This window comes from Protopterus annectens, chromosome 3.part1 (assembly GCF_019279795.1).
Source record: "Protopterus annectens isolate FY-2018-M chromosome 3.part1, PAN1.0, whole genome shotgun sequence".
Taxonomy (NCBI): Eukaryota; Metazoa; Chordata; order Ceratodontiformes; family Protopteridae; genus Protopterus; species Protopterus annectens.
In genome coordinates, this window is record NC_056732.1 from 622,022,125 (window position 1) to 622,040,794 (window position 18,670).

The window sequence follows — 18,670 nt, forward strand, 5'->3', positions numbered from 1 at the left end:
AGAGAGTATTTATGGAGGAGTACAGATGATTGCAGGTTAATATAGGGTGAATGATGTTTTCAGAGCTGGTGTTTTTTGAGTTGTTTGAAATGGAGTTGCTGGAAAAACTAAACCACCCTAGTTGCTTCAAGTTAGTGCAGTGGTGCATTCCTATGTGATTGTAACAAGAACAAAGTTGTTAAGGGTTGTCTTGTTTAGGTTTGTAAAGAGGGGGAGCATAGAAAAAAGTTGATAGTAGGTGTGTGCTGGCAATTGTAATTTGATGGTAAGATTGAAATGGGTGTCAAATTTAAGGGAGTTATCAATGGTAACGGTGATATAGTGTTCCATTGGAGGATGTAATAGAGAGGTGGGGGGAAGAGTCTTGTTAGTGGGTGAACCATTTTTATTAGGTTGAAGGTGTCTTGTGTTGAAGCAGAAAGGTGAGGTAGGTTGGGAGGCAGGTGCTGATGATGTCGAATCATCTCTCTGCATTGAATGCATGGTGGCATGGGGGTGATTGTGGGCAGGTCATTAACAAAGATGGTGAAGAGAAGAGGAAGTGTAACAGGTAGGCATGTAGATAATTTGTCCTGCCATAGAACAGCCTGTTGCCTATTGGACAGGTAGGATTGGAACCAAGTATTATAATAGTGAATTGAAAGTATAGGTGGAAGTAGATATGGTAAATCAGGTGTTTAAAAGGTTATTGGACACAAATTATGCAATCATGTGGGTATTACTGAAATATTGATATTTTTATAATTCAGCTGACTACCAGAGATCTTTATAAATTTATCTAAGGCAAAAAGTGACTAAGGTTATTAGGAACAAAATGCTGATAGCAGAAGTGCACTGTCAACATTTTCATCAGTTATATCAATCAAATAATGAGTGGAGCAAATTTGAAAATGAGATTCTGGATTACCTACAAAGTTATTAGAGAAACGTATGCCGACATGATCTTAATAACACAGAAAGAAGTTCTGAAGGTGATGCAAGGGCAAGCAAGTAATAAAACAGCAGGAGATTATGGTATTCCCCTTAGAGTTTTGGAATGTTCAAAAACAGAAATTAATACCTTGTAGGATTAAACTATGTATTATGGTTTTGGAGAGTAGGGATATCCATTCCTCATGGGATGACATGATGATAACTGTTTTACCAGACAATGGAAAAGATCAAAGTTTGGCTTCCTCTTATAAGTTTCATTCAATATAAGCCACAGTTACAAGTTATTCATGTCTGTTCATAGGATCATAGGAAGTTACTAGGCTAATGGTTCTAGGGCCCTTACAAGCCTAGCCAAATTCTTACCCTTATTTCCACATATATTATGGCAAAGAGACTGACAAGATACATACCATAGTTGATTGAAACTGATGCATGTAGAACTGTGAGGGATAGAAAGATGTTTCATAATATTTTAATGCTGATAAACACCACAGTAATACAATAAGTTAGTGACGGGGACTTGTGATGCAGAAATGGCTTTTGACAGAGTTGATTAGTGTTATTTAACTTTGATACATTTGAAGACTTGCTTTTCAAATGAATTTGTTGAACTAATAAGGTCTGTTTGTATAATTGTAAGCTGCAGTGGTGCAACGGTAGCATTGTCGCCTTACAGCAAGAGGTACTCCCATTCGATTCTCGGCTGGAGTGCCTTCTGTGTGGAGTCTGCATGTCCTCCACGCGGTTGAGTAGCATTCTAAAGACATGCGTGAATGGTTGTGCCTTCGCTGAAGGTTGGGCATTGGGCTGGCAACTTGACACCGTAAAAATCTGCTGCCAATCATTAGCGGACCGGGGTTCTGCTGTGGCAACCCCTAACTGGGAAAAGCCGAAAGAAGAACATACAAGATTGTGTCATTTAAGCTGTCAAGAGGTATGAGGCAAAGGTGCCTATTGTCACCAGTTTTCTTTGTTTTATACCTTTAGCACTTTGCATCAGCAATAGGCTATATACTGGATAGGCCATGAAGTGCAAACATTTCTTTGTTTAAGAATGCTGATTTGATATACTGGATGAATACACATCCGCATTTAGTTTGTTTGTTTCTGATTTTTGATGAGTTTGTTATATTTTTGTGCGTTAAACTAATTAGACTAAAAAAACAATAGCAGCAATATGAATTTCAACCCTTCTCAGTTCTTAAGGAAGAAAGATGAGTACTTAAGTCTGGTAGTACATAGTAAATATGTAGGTATTTTAATAAGAAATAGCCTAAAATACTTTATTAACAAAACACATTGCAAGCAAAAGAAAAGGTTAAAGGGTGCTTTTTTGTAGATGAAAAATTACTGAACTAGAGCAGGTCAAGAAGACTGAGACTACATTTTCATCCTGCCCTGTTCATTATATGTTTTTTAAGCTTATCCTAGCTGCTCTTCTGAAAGCAGTTAAAAGCATGATGCAGTATTATGTTCCAGAAGAAGGCAGGGCTCAGGAAGCATGGAATAAATTAACACTTTAAAGATACATGGGAGGTCTTAGCATTCCTGATCCCTTCCTGTTTTATAAAGCTGTACAGTTGAAAATAAAGTATTTAATGTTTAGACTTAATTATGCTGCTAAGTGAGTAAAACTAGTAGGTCTAATTTCTATGCCTCCGGATATATTTGAAAAGTTTTCATAGTTTTAGTATTCTATAATAATAAATTAACCCCATGCAATAAATACGACAGTAGTGACTTAGCATATTATTTTAGTAAAACTGTGAATCAGCTCTGATGGTAATGCTGTTATTGCATATTAAAGATAGAATTTATGAGTGTAAAGTCTTGGAAAGAAGGGGAAATGAAGCATTATTTTTGTGAGTAGTTAAAATTTGGTTCAGATTGGGAAAGGTACTTAGATACTAAATACATGATTGAGCTGCCTACATTCTTCACATTAGGATATGAAAAATTGATTGATATAATGATGCATATTGGTTCGATAATGTTATTAGATATTTATGTCTTATGGTAAATCGCTTGATTAACTGGGCATGTAGAGCATTGAGGGATATGGATCATTTGCCTATAGCTAGGGCAAGGCAGGACTAGTGTACTTTTAAAAGTGAAAATCTGGTTGAAGTAACTCAGAAGTGGTTTTGTCAATTATCCGAACATGCAACTAACTCTATGAGGTTAAGTGTCTTTGTTTGGAAATGTTTGCTTAAATGTATTTATGCTCAACAAACAATTAAAATACACAAAACAATAATGGGAAACACTGTTTCTTTTAAAATAAATTAAACCAAGAATGACTAAAGTAATTGATATAATGGAAGATTAGGACAAATATTTAGAGCAAGATAGCTCTTGTGGCGAATGTATAAGAATGCATTTAATGTTTAGTACTGATGTATGGCATGTTTAAATGATAACAATGCTCCATAATGGAAAAGTTATAATAGTGATTTGTAACTGAAATGTTGATGAATCTATGCTAATATAAATTTAATATACAAGTGTCTCCAGTGACAGTACCAGTGTAAACTAGAATCTACATAACATTATTTAGTTATGTAAGTTTACATTTTATTAAATGTTAAACTAAGTTCAACATTAATCACTGTCTGTATATATATATATATATATTGTATTGTACTGAAAGGTGGACTAACTGTTGGAATGATGTTTAAATGTAAAAGCTGTGGAATTTTCATTTGGATGCAATAAATATGTTTGCCAAAAATGAAATAAAATAAATCCTCATCTTATTTTTCCATATCAATAAAAATATTCTGTCATAATCTTTTATACCCACAGTGCCTGTCTTAATGCAGGCCTAATACCACACTTTACTTTTACTTACAAAACTGAAGTCCACTTTCATAGTATGGTTCTATGGGGTTTGCTAGTTTGGTAACATCTATGTTCATTTCATCAGGTGGGCATACCATCACCATTTCTTTTTTGCATTAATATTTTTGTCTCAAACTTTTCAAAACACAGTATACAAATTCACAATTCTTGATCTATGACACCATATTTGTGCATTCCCATGCTAAAGACAACTTCAGAGAGTGAATGCAAAATTATAGCATCCTAAAATTGTATGGTGACATTACTACAGTTGATATTAATTCAGCTTATGATTTTAATACTATACGATGACCACACATGAGCATCTGGGTAAAATATGAGCAGTTGCTGGGCTTGTGAGCCTGCATTTAATTAACAAATGCATTCTCACAAATTTAGCGTTTCTCTGTACATGAAACTAAAACTTCCGTTATAGCCATTTCTTTAGAGGACTTCATAAATAAGGCAAGTACATTGTTATTTAAATTCAGGTAATATTTTGGATTATAGAAAATGTTTTCTAGTTACCATGTGAAATTTACCACTAAACAAGGCAATAATAATTTTGTACATTGGTCACCTGGTAAATGTTAAAAGGATGTTGATAATCTGAGATAAAAAAAATACTGAAACTTAATGTTTTTATGAACTATTTTCTTTTAAGATGGAAAATGTAGGTTTAATCTAGCAGTAATAGTTTTCAATGTTTGATCACAGCCCCTTATACCACAGTCATGCATTGCCACAGACTATTGAAACCTTGACGTTTGCATTAATGACTGGTCTTGTTTAGCTTTCCAGGTATTGGGAGAAGTGGGATGGGAGGTGGCAGAGGAATCGTACTTACCAACTTATACAACTCTGAGAAAAGAGCAAGAGCAGATGTGGCTTGCTCCAGCTATACTCTGTCGCATATCGTCTACTCAGAGGCGATCTTTGCTTAACATACAAGGCCATGTCAAACCCAGAGCTGTTGGACATGCTACACTTAAAGAAATCCCAATCCCTCAGAGCCACACGCTCCAGGGATCTAAACCTTTTCATCACAATAAACAAAACATGCTGGAGGGATAGGTTCCTGACCCAGAGACTCCCCAGACTCTGGAATAGATTGCCCATACATGTCAAGCAAAGTGCCTCTTTGGTCCTCTTCAAAAGGAACCTTGACGATTGGATGGGAGAAAGGAAATTCACCCCAGGGATCATGTCAGTCGCCCTGCTAGACAGGGGTCCAGGGAAGTAAATAGTGTGGGAAGAAATAGCCAGGGTATTGTTATGGCTAGGCTTGTATAGGCCCCAGGGCTGATAGCCTAGTACCAACCTATGAACCTATGGGTGACCCTGATGACCATGTTTGCCTTGCACATTTTACCATTTATTGAGAGAATTGCATATGTGGAAGCAAACATGCTCCATTGGAACTCCTCTCACATTTAGGAGGAATGGATGGCAATGGGTCAATAAGGTAAGAAAGGGGGATGTTTTATGGTCATAGCAAAGTTGGGGACTCCACAAAAAGGTAAAGCTATAAGGAAACAGTAGAGGGGATTGGAAAAAGGTAGATATAAGGAAACATTGTGGCAATTAAAAACTAATGCGTACATAGGATCTGGTTTAAATAAAACTGTTTGTGTATCTAATGCATTGAAGTTTAGGGCAAACATGGTGTAAACAACAAATGCAACACTTTTACATTGATATATGTACCTTTTTTAAAATTTTAAACATTCATAAGTGACTTTTTGTCTCACCATTGGTTGGATGATGTCATATGACTTCGTAACATTGCCTTTTAGTGGAATTTTCTTAATTTATTCTGGAAATTGATGAAATGCTATTTGTAAAAAGGATGAATGCCCTTAAACTAGTTATTTAATCATTTAGTGATTAAACAGTTGATATGCATCCTGTTTTGTCTTTACTTCCTTGATGAGCTCTTGTATATTGACATTTTTTTTCTGTGATTCTACATGGAAATAGTTTAAAAATGTTCTAGACTCACTGAGGAAATAATGAAACTCAAACTACAGTGACCAGGCTTGTGAAAAGAGGGAGCACCTCAACAGGGGAACATGGTCAAAATTATGATCTATTTAAAACATGTTTATGCTCATAACACAGAATAGGCTTAATTATAAAACATATGTGTTAAACTGTAACATATTTTTAACTAGCAATGAGTTAGGGATTAGTAAACAGTACATTATAATCAAAGGCTAAGTAAATATTCTTGTTAATCAACTGCTTGTGTTATACCACAAATATACCAAATTGGACATTGCTTATAAAGTTTGATTAACTTCAACATTAATATAAAACTTGAAATACTTTACTGGTACTATTATCTCTAAGTGTGTGTTTCTATAATTTTACAGTTTAATAATTTTAATATACTAAAGTCAGTAATAAAAGATAGTGCCTATGCCAAGATCTTTGGCAAGATACACCTCAGTAGGGTAACTGTCCACTTTTCTGAAACTGCATATATTGAATTTGCATTCAATAAATCCTCCTCTTTATAAGTAGAATTTTTCCAAAACTTAGCTTTGATTAATATACTTTTGCTGATAAACATATAAACTCTGAATAAGTTTTCAACATGTACTCTATTCCTCTAGGAGAGATTATCCTGTAGAGGAGAGGTTTACAGTATAAAAGGTATGTAGTTGACTTCTGCTGCTCTATTCTTCAGGAATCTGTGACTAACTTTACTTCTCTGGTTACACATTTGGAATTCCTCTCTGACTGGATGAATGTGAATGGCCAGAAACTCAGTAACTTAAAGACAGTTGCCGTGGTTGTCCATGACACTTTGTGAACTAATTTGCTCCACTATTGTCCTTTAAAATTACCCACACTAGAATCTGTGTCACACATGTAAAATTGCTGTTATCTTTACCAATAACTTGACTTTAAAGGACCAGATTTCAGTCATTATCAGGTCATCTTGATTTTTCATCTGAAACATCTCCCTTATCAAACACCTTATTGCATTCACTGACATTCCCATTATGGTATAAACCATGGCATTCTCTCCACTTGACTGCTGTAACTTCCTATACTTAGGGATTCCAGGCTATGAAACTGACCACTTGCATCTAGTAGAAAACTCCATGGCCTAGCTACATACTGAGACATGATGTTACCCTTACATTATATTACAAGTTGGATTATCTATTTTATATACACACAAATATATATATAGACCACCCTCTCAAAGTCAGGAATCCCTCTCGGCTTTACTCAAAACATTGGAGAACATGAAGATCTCTCCGAACACCATTATATTGGGCAACTTCAACTACCCAAACATAGACTGGGAGCACTACTCAAACCCAAGCACCTTAGCCCAAAGGTTCCTACAAATTATAAACTAAAATGCTATGGAACAACTAGTCACCACTCCCACAAGAGGGGATAACATACTAGACCTGATCATTACCAACATGGGGACTCTTGCTCCACACCAGAAGTATATCCCTCATTGGTAAGATCAGACAATAAATTAATTTCACTGGATATCCACATCCCGACCCCACCCCAACCCAGAAAACCACAGTGAAAAACTTCTCAAAAGTGAACTTCTCACTTCTCAAAACCGAAGTGGAATCCTTCAAGGCCCCAGGGCCAGTGGAAACTATGGCCCAAACTGCAGAATCCTATATAAACGCATTCTACGGACATCTCCAGGAATGCATGGATCATGCTATCCCAAACAAAACCAAGACCCAATCATCCAAAGGCAGGCGTCCAGTCTGGTGGACCCCAGCCATAAATAAACTGTACAACAGAAGGAGGAAGCTACTACATGATAGAGCAAAATCCCTAATAGGGAAGGCTGCTCTGATCAGTACTAGCAAAAAATTATGATCCCTCATAAAATCCTCCAAGGCCAGCTTTGAGAGAAAAATTGCACAGGACACTAAAGACAATCATAAGGCTTTTTTCAGTTATGTTAGAAACCTGGGATGCAACTGCCAGACTTATTCTGAGTTGATTCTAAACAACAAAAAATACACTGAACCCACAGACATCGCCAATATCCTGGCAGACAGGTTCAGTGCAAACTCCCCCCCCCTTCCCCCCAAAAGAGCAAGTATCTATCCCGGCAGAGGGCTGCCTCCCAAACATCTCTGATGCTCAGGTGAAGGCTGCCCTCTCCAAAGCGAAAAACACTGCTTCCATGGGACCAGATGGCGTCCCGGGTTGCGTCCTACATGAATTCCAAGAAGAACTAACCCCTCAAATAAAACAGCTGTACAATCTCAGCCTCACTACAGGATATGTGCCCACAGAATGGAGTACAGCAACAGTGGTCCCACTCCACAAAAGTGGAGCCTCTACGGACCCTGGAAACTATCGCCCCATAAGCCTGACTAGCCTAGTCTGCAAGGCTATGGAGAGGATCATCATGGAGCTCATAAACAAAGACATTGGGGATCTACAGACACTAGATCCTACCCAATTTGGCTTCATCAAGGGCAGATCCTGCCTTTTGAACCTGGTCGACTTCTTTGAAACAGTCACCAAAGCCATAGATGAAGGGAAAGTAGTCCACACAGCCTATCTGGACCTAGCAAAGGCATTTGACACAATACCCCACTCGGGCATCATAGATAAGCTATCCAGCTTAAATATAAACCCCTATGTCACAAGATGGGTCGCAAACTGGCTCAAAGACAGAACCCACAGAGTGAGAGTTGCTGGAGCCATGTCAGACTCGAAACCAGTCACAAGTGGCATCCCACAAGGTTCTGTCCTGGGACCGCTCTTGTTCGGTATATACTTTTCCGAGGTACAGGCCAACGTGGGAGGACTATGGCTCACCAAGTTCGCAGATGACTGCAAACTGGGCACCATAATCAACTCTCCAGCTGACATAAACATCCTTCAAAAAGGTCTCACAGAGATGGATAACTGGTGCCAGAGCCATGATCTAAAGCTAAATGCCAAAAAGTGTATAGTCATACCCTTTGGCAAAAACAATGTGCCCACAAATTACCACATAGGCGGTAACCCATTAAGTACAGAGAAAGTAATTAGGGATCTGGGGACCCAAGTTGATAGCAATCTCTCCTTTGACAACCACATTGCCAAAGTGGTTAGAAAGACCTTCTACATAGCCCACCTCATCATGAAAGGATTCACATCTAGATCAAGAGAGGTAATCGTGCCCCTTTATTCATCCCTCATCAGTCCTATCATAGAATATAACGGACCTTTTGGGATGTACCTTACCCGACACCTGCAGCAATTAGAAAGACCCCAAAAGTACCTCACCAAGAGGATCAAGGGACTCAAGCAGATGCCATATGCTGCTCGGTTAAAAAAACTCCAGCTCTACTCAGTTGCATACCGCCTACTTCGAGGCGATCTATGCCTGACATATAAAGCTATGTCCAATCCAGAATTAATGGACATGCTCCACCTCAGTAAATCTATATCCCTTAGAGCCACACGCTCGATGGACTTGAACCTCAGCACAGAAATAAATAGAACTTGCTGGAGGGACAGATTCATAACCCAAAGGCTCTCTTCGCTCTGGAATAGAATTCCAATTCATGTTAGGCAGAGCACCTCACTGAATCTCTTCAATAAGAATCTTGATGAGTGGATGGGGGATCGTAGGTTTGTCCCGGGGATTACTTCCGTGTCACTATTAGTCAGAAGCACAGTAAACTAAACCTTAAAAAGGGCACAGTATACTCAAATAAAGGGGTGACGTAAGCCAAACAAAGCAGATAGCCTAGTATGAACCTATGAACCTATGAACCTACGAACCTATATATATAGCCTAGTTACATGCTGGGGCATGTTACCCTTATATTGTATTACAAGTTGGAATATTTATTATCTATATATTGCAGGCTATGTTTGCTAGCTACATGCTGGGGCATGTTACCCTTTATTATATTACAAGTTGGAATATTTATTATCTATATATTGCAGGCTATGTTTATAGGCCTAGCTACATACTAAGGCATCATGCTACCCTTATATAATATTTCAAGCTAGAGTAGCTCAGTTAGGAAAGCATTAGAATGAAGATCTATAGGTTTCTGATTTGGTCCTGGGTTTCAGAAAAGCAACCTTAAGAGGGGAAGTTTGGGATGACGGTTACCGTCTTCACCTTATAAACACAAGGTACTTAGTTTGATTCTGATCTTGGGTTATCAGTAAAACTTAAAATGGCTCTTCAGGAAAGTTAGCTTACTATTTATATGTAAACATAATATGTAATTTCTGTCTGAGCTTTACTGGCTGCATATTTGTCAGTAGATTGCACTTAAGGTTCTAGTCCTGGTTTATCTGCACTCAATGACCTGAATGCGCCCTATATGCAGGATTGCCTAATATAGGATTAGCCAACCCATTCAATATACTGAGCCATCTAGGGTCTGTTAGCAACTGCACTAGTGTAGCTTGAATCTTCTATTTTTTGGGCTTTTTGCTTTCATGATCTGCACCATTGGAGTTGTAAAAACACACACATTGTTGGCACTGTGCTACATATATAATTCCCGAACTGGAGCAGTAGAACCTTTGACACAGTTTGACCCCACCATAGCCTTGAATGTAAAAAGTGAACCATTCAAGAATATATTTACATTGACTACATTGCCCACATTTAGTGTTGTTACCTCAAAGCAAGAGGTTCTCTCATTCTATTCTCGGCTTGACTTGGGACTGCCTTCTGCGTGGAGTCTGCATATCCTCCCCGCGGTTGGGTAGCATTCGAAAGACATGCGTGCATAAATGGGCGTTCCTTCGTTGAAGGTTGGGTGTCAAGCTGGCACCTCAGCGTTTCGTAAAAATCTACTGCCAATCATTAGTGGAACGGAGTTCCACTGTGGCAACCCCTTACCAGGAAAAAGCCGAAAGACAAGCAACAGCAACATTGCCCACATTTTACCATGTTACCACTGCTCACCAAAGGACCTGGCCTGTCTAACAGAGACTTAAAATAGGTATCCTTTCTATAATCATTCTTGGAGAAAGTACCTACATAGGTTCATAGGTTCATAGGCAGGTACTAGGCTATTGGCCCTAGGGCATATACAAGCCTAGCTGAAAAGGTACCCTGGCTTTCGCCACCCAAGAAAATTATTTTCCTGTGCCCCTGTCAAGCAGAACCACAGAAGTGATCCCCGGGGTTAGTTTCCAATTACAAGTCCAGTCATCAAGATTTTTCTTGAACAGTGTTAATGAGGCGCTCTGTTTGACAAAGATAGGCAGTCTTTTCCAGAGTATGGGAAGTCTCTGGGACAGGAATCTATCCCTCCAGCATGTTCTGTTTATTGTGGTGACAAGGTTTAGCTCCCTAGAGCGTGTAGCTCGGAGGGATTGGGATTTCTTTAAGTGGAGCATGTCCAACAGCTCTGGGTTTGACATAGCATTGTATGTTAGGCAGAGATCGCCTCTGAGTAGGCGATATGCAACGGAGTAAAGCTGGAGTTTTTTGAGATGGTCTGCGTAAGGCATCTGTTTGAGGTCAGTAATCCTCTTTGTGAGGTATTTTTGCAGCCTTTCCAGTTGTTGTAGATGTCTTGTGAGGTACATACCAAAAGGGGCGTTGTACTCTATAATGAGTATAATGAGTGATGAGTAGAGGGGAACAATGACCTCTTTTTTTCTGGATGAGAAACCTTTTGTGATGAGGTATGCCATGTAGAAGGATTTCCTGACCACTGTGGTGATGTGATTATCAAAGGAGAGACTACTGTCCACCTGTGTCCCAAGGTCTCTTATCACACTTTTGGTGTTAAGTAGACTACTGCCTATGTGGTAGTTCATGGGTACAGAGTTTTTACCAAAGGGGATGACAATGCACTTTTTGGCACTGAGCTTAAGACCATGTCTTTGACACCAGGCATCTGTCTCACTAAGGCCCTTTTGTAGGATGTCCACATCGTTAAGAGTTTCAATTATGGCTCCTAGTTTGCAGTCATCTGTGAATTTAGTTAGCCAAAGACCTTCTGTGTTAGCCTGTACTTCAGAGAAGTAGATACCAAACAGTAGAGGACCCAGGACTAAACCCTGTGGTACTCCACTTGTCACTGGTCTGAAGTCTGATTTGGAGTCTGTTACTTACACGGTGTGGGTTCTGTCATTAAGCCAGTTGGCAACCCAACTTGTGACATAGGGATTTATACCTAGTTTAGTGAGTTTATCTATAATTCCAGAGTGGGGGATGGTGTTGAATACCATGGCGAGATCTAGATAGGCTGTGTGAACCACCTTACCCTCATCTATGGCTTTGGTGACTACTTCAAAGAAGTCTATCAGGTTTAGGAGACATGATCTGCCTTTTACAAACCCAAACTGTGTGGGGTCTAGAGTTTGGAGATCTCCAATGTCTTTGTTTATGAGTTCCATGATGATACTTTCCATGACCTTGCAGACGAGGCTCATCAGGCTAATGGGGCGGTAGTTCTCTGGGTCTGTTGTGGCCCCCCCCTTTGTGGAGTGGGATAACTATCATGGTGCACCATTCAATGGGCACAAAGCCTGAGGTGAGGCTATGATTGAACATGGTACTTAGGTGGGGTGCCTACCTACATGGTTTACATATTCTGGATTAATACACTGGTAAAACTATACAATCTCTAAGAGCTAGAATTTATCATCACCTATATAACATTATGAAAAAGGATGATCATAATGCACTGTGCAAGCACATTTGTACCTTTAGTACTCACAGATTTAGGTTTTATATCATTGGCCATACTAATATGGGAAATAGAAGTGGACCAGAAGATGGCTTTCTAGAATTTAATGAACTAAAATGGCAGTTAAAGATGAATGCAACTGTATATCCATGTTTAAATGATATGATTTCTATTAGTAGTGTCCTGTAGCTGAAGACAGCCCTTTGCATGTGATTTTGTTTGGTCACTATCATTGGTTCTGTTAATACAATATGCAGTTTGCTATTCATTTTTCAAATACATTTTTATTTATTATTTTTTATATATATTTTTATATATTTTCTTACACAATCATATATCTTTTTATAGTACCTAATGTATTTTAAAGCCTATATTTATGTATTTGATTCAGGTTCAGCATTCTTAGGATTGGACTATTGGAATTTTAATTATGTTAACCTATATTCATTTGCTCTTTAAGAAGTACCATTGTTCTTTTATAGATTTATGGATGTTCCTTTAAATTGCTGGAGAGCATTCAGCAATTAATTAATCTAAGATCATGTGACTTTATGTTGCCAGAAATATTAGATATCAGTCTTCTGTCTTAAAATACTATTTGATATATATATGTATATATATATATATATATATATATATATATATATATATATATATATATATATATATTAGGTAATATTACACATACATGTAACATTATAAGCAATCTTTAATAGTAGGAAAAATATTTATTATTTATTGATTGATATTTGTTGACTGGGAAAGTCCACTGGGGTCAGAAACCAATTTTCAGTGGAGGCCCAAGGAGAAATGCTTCAGTTACACACCAAAAATTTTACAACAAAGTAATATTTACAATAATAATACAGTGTACAAAAAAATGTATACAATTTTGTAGTGATTAGTAATACACAGAGTAGAGAGTTTTATACAATTTGGTTAGGTATTAGTAGTACACATACAGTATTTTTAATGGCATTCATTGTATGGAGGAAAAAGACAGTAGATATATTCATAACAAAAATAGTCAATTTATGTACTCCAATACATGGGAAGTTCAGGATTTAGCCTAATAATGATTATAGAGACAAGACAGCGATTGCCATACCTTAACTAATGTAGAAAAGTCACTTAGAAATTATTACTTGAAATTGAAAAGAGTCATGCTAGTTAGCATAATCTTAGAATTTGTTTATCGTGGTCTATAGTTCTGGGCACAAGGATAGATTTGATTAAGAAAGTGGCTTTTTAGGATGGATGTGAAGGTTTTTATGGAATCAAACTGTGTAATGGGGGGGTACGGAATTCCATAATTTTCCTGTGGAGTGGGAGTACAAGCTTTGTCCATCTATCTTCCTGGGTGTGAATATGCTTAGAAGCTGTTTATCAGTAGATTCAAGATTCCAAGTGGGGATGTAGCATTGAAGGGTAGAATGACATGAAAGGCAATTTTCTAGGTTGTATATTAGTTTATGAGCAAGAGTTAGATGGGTGTAATGACGGCAGTGGAGGAATTCATACTGTTTCAATTACTTATTGGCCTGGCAGTGGTGTTTGTGGTTTATTATCCCAGAGTCAAATTCTGCAATTTTATATTAGCATGACTGTAGTTTGTTACTTAGAGATGTGTGAAGGTTGGTGAAAATGGGCAAGCCATAGAGGATGGAGGGGAGTAGGAGGGTATTTGCCAGTTTCATTTTTGTGGGATTACCTATGTAGAGTTTATATCTGTAGAGCTTGCCTGGTTTAAAATGTGTTTTTTTTTTATTTGTATTAAGAATATGTTGTTAGAAGGATAGTTTGTCATCTAGAGTAATGCCTAGTAATTTTGCTGTCTTCACTACTTCAATTTAAGTCTTGTTTTGGGAGTACATTTTAAAGTCCTGTGGAGGTGGTTTAGATGAAAATAGCATTAGCTTGGATTTTTTGCGATTTAGTAGTAGCTGTGCTTAATTTAGTCAAGCTTCTGTGGTTGAAAAGGCATTTTGTGTTATTTTAGGAGATCTGTCTGGGAAGTTACTAGGGGAAGATATGATAGTACAATCATCAGCATATTGGATGAGTGAACTTGCTAGGGACACAGTGTGGAGATTATTTATAAATACATTAAAAAGCAAAGGCCCAAGAATAGACTCCTGGGTACTCCTGTCTTATTAACCAGATTGATTGTTTTTGCCACCAGACAGATTGTTGTCTATTGTTCAGGTAGCTGGTGAACCAGGTAAAGGTATGTTCGGAGCATCCTAATGTTCTAGTTATTGGAATAGTTTAATATGTGATACTGTGCCAAAAGCTTTGGATATGTCTAATAAGACTGCTGTTGTCAATAGACCAGAGTCCAGAGCTTTGTTCACACTATCAGTGAAAGAAAGTAAGGCTGTAGTGGTATTGTGTACATGTTGAAAGCCATGTTGGGTTGGGGTGAGGAGATTGTTAGAGAGGTGTTTTACACACTTTTCCAATAGTTTTCCAGTATTTTGTAATATGTAAATGGAGAAGAAGGTCAAAAATCTTTAACAAATTGAAATGCAGAAGAAACAAAATTACATACAGTCCGCACTAAAGGTGTTTGGACTACTTTAGCATGTATGTGGAATTGCAAAGAGAACTATAGTTGTACATGAATTATTACTTATTAATACATTTTAAATTATTACTAATGTTTAGCCGTGGTGGTACAGCGGTAGCGTTGTTACCTCACAGCAAGAGGTTCTCCCGTTCGATTTTCGGCTGAGCTTGGGAGTGCCTTCTGTGTGGAGTCTGCATGTCCTCCCCGCGGTTGGGTAATGTTTGAAAGACATGCGTACGTAAATGGGCGTGCCTTCGTTGAAGGTTGAGCGTCGAGCTGGCACCTCGGTGTTTCGTAAAAAGCTACTGCCAATCATTAATGGACCGGAGCTCTGCTGTGGCGACTCCTTACCAGAAAAAGCCAAAAAACAAACAAACAAACTAATGTTTAGGACTCATAATGGGCTATGTAAACTCACATGCAGATAGGAATGTAGAATATTTAAAACTTGCTCAAAATGTAATTTCATGCAATTTGAGATACGCTACCTCTGACACTGTCTGGTCATAATGAATATGCATAAGAAAGGCATGCCGAAAATATTAAGACAAAATTGTAAAAAGTGTTCTGGCTGTGAAGGTTAATGTTGTGTTTCACTGAAATACATTGATGTATGCACCTGTTTCCATAGCTGATAGCTTGGTGTCAGAGGAAGAAGATGCACCTGCTGTGCAGGGAACCAATCAGATGAGTCATTGCATAGTCAGTTGACTCTCAGTTAGATAATCATGCTGATATTTCTTTATTTAATCATTTAATGGCAGTCTGAAAATACACATCCTTTTGGACTGTCTCTCAGACATGACCAAGGAGGCATAATGCATATGCAAAGCATACAGCAGTGCAGTACAACAGGGATTTAAATTATATGCAATGTGCAGTTATAGGCAGAATTTAACATCATATCATTACACAGGTATACTTTTATTCATATAGCATTTCTTGCTCAGTAGTTAGATGCATATAGATCAAAAGTGCAATTATGGATAGGGTTGGGATGATAAGATCTTAGAAGAGAATGACAGATTTTGTAATAAAAAATGTTGTAGGTGTAGTAAAAAGCTTATGGCCAGATAAAAAAGGAACTTCTTGTTGAGAAAGAATGGCCTTTGTATAGCCATAAGTAGGTAACGATAAATAATGCAGGAGCTAGTGGGGGAAGAAAAAGTTAATGAAAGAAGTTTTGTGCATGAATGATTGCATAATAACTTTATTTTGCTCTGAATAAGACAGCTAAATAAGACTATAGAGTGATCAGCAGTGGTGTTCAGTAAGTTTGATTCCTTAAAAAAAAAATAGTCTCAGTCAGGTCATTGAGAGAGGTATCATTCAAACAATTTGGCCATCCATCATGTATTAAATAATAAAAAATATTCTGATACCTTGTATGTAGCATGGTTTTGAAATTATTAATTGAAATAGAAACAGCATATTTTACGCTATAGTGCAGGCAGTAGGAGGTAACTGCAGATGCACCTGGAGACGTCACTCAGATGTAATGAGGTAAGGAGTGACAAATGAAGTTTGGTTACAAACCAAGTTGTCCCGGGACATCTTCAGGAAGGGGTTAGATAAATATACTAGTGGGAGGTAGAGGGTTTGGGAATGGAGAGGGTTAAATGGAAGGAGGAATGTTTGGGAGGAAATGAGGTAAGGGTGTGGAGGGGCTTAAGGAGTGTAGACAAGTGTAGCTGGGTAAGTAATCACATTTTGGCATGAACTTGCTACCCACCCACCCTCCCCTTTTCTTGTGGTGGATTGGTAGGGACTGTGGCTGTTTTGTCATGTGGGGTAAGTGGAGAAGAGGGGCAGGCTTGCCCTCTTCTATTCCCCCTCTGGTGTTTGGATGTTCATTTCAAGGGTTTGGAAAAGGAAAGTGAGCAGCTGGAGGCTGCGTGTTAAATAAGTGGAGGTAAAGGATGCTGCTTATTTGCTGGAAGGTAATTCAACGAATGGTGTATGAAGTGAGTCTTGGACACTGCTTCATAAGGAAAGGTTGGATGGGTAATTCAATAAATGGGATATGAAGTGAGTCTTGGACGCTGCTTCAGAAGTAAAGTAAGCGAGTAGAGGCATGGATGCTGCTTACCGGGGGGCAGGATGAGTGGGTCACGCTGTCCTGATTAACATTACATGGATGTCTATGCTGTGATTAAAGCAAATATACTGTGCTCAGTTGTGATTAATAAATGTGGGTTATCAAAGCTATGTTATGGAAGTTTAATAAAGGTCGTCAAATGTCATTTGATGTGATGTATTTATTGAAGGGGACTGGGACAAATGAATAAATGCAGATTCTGTTTTTTAGAGTCTGTATGTAGCTGAAATTTGAGACATATGGTAGGTCCAAGAGGCAGAGATCAACCCCGGGATTCATGAAGCTCGGCACAAGGATGGCATTAGCTTTGTGCTGGCCGTACGGCATAGAGATGGCACGGCAGCACCACATGCATATTAATGAAGGCTTGCTGCCGCAACGGCCATGTGCATAGGAAATGTGTAGGAGTGCAGGGAGCATATCCAAGCACTGACCGGAGGTGTGAACATGTCAGCTGCATACGCGCAACCTAAAATGATGACTAGTGCAGCCTGCCTCCAATAGTAATCACTCCTGTCAGTGTCCGTGCATACTGAAATATATGCAAAGGATATAAAACAGTTTTGCGAACACCAAAATAAAAAGTAAACACAAAGTCATGTAGCTGATTGAGTCCCCATCCCTCGAACAAATGACATTTAAAACCCTGTGCCTGTATTCCATTGTAGTGTTGATAGTTATACCAAATGGAAGCGAAACGCATCATGTTAGTGAGCCGCCAATTGCTAAGCCTAGCCCAATGGGGTTACCACCTGTCCCACATTGTGAGGGACAGTCCCCCCTCTAGGCAGATAACCAAAGAACAAACATTCACATCCATAATACAACCTGACAGGCCATACTGTAGAGCACAATCCCACAAACATATGAACATTAAAATGTGCGATACACATGTACAGAAATGTTACCAGTACATACCCACATAATGGTCTGGCCTGAACTGAGCCATCTAACCCCAACACACTTGGATACATAAATGAATACCCATCATCCCCTCCACAGCACCCCACCCCACCCCTTCCTGAATGCCCACCAAAACAACCCATACTTGGGCTGGTAGCTTGGCGCAGCCATATCTGCACATAGTGACCCCTACTCATATCTAGTAGGCAGTCTTACCCTAGGCAGTCTCAGGATTGCTAACTATTTATCCCTTGCATATAAAACCCTACCTTATTTTCGTAAAGCCAAAGGAATCAAGGTCATTGGTCCCCACAAGTTTTTGATATCACTCATGGGATAAGAATCTGTTCTGAACATTAGACTTGGTGTCACGACATGATGTCCAGTCCTGTATACATCTGGATAGAAGTTGTATGAGTAGTAGTTATCCACAAGACTGCTCAGCCTCCAGCTGGTCCTGCAGAACCTATGACCCGGGATTAAACACCTGACCATTATGCACGTCTCCCCATATGCATTATCGGGAATATGTACCTTACACATTCACATAGTGCCAGTCGGATATAGGGTGATTAAGGCGCTTTAAAACAGATGTACGTAGGGTTACCACCTGTCCCACTTTGCAAGGGACAGTCCCTTTTTGGGCAGTTGTGTCCT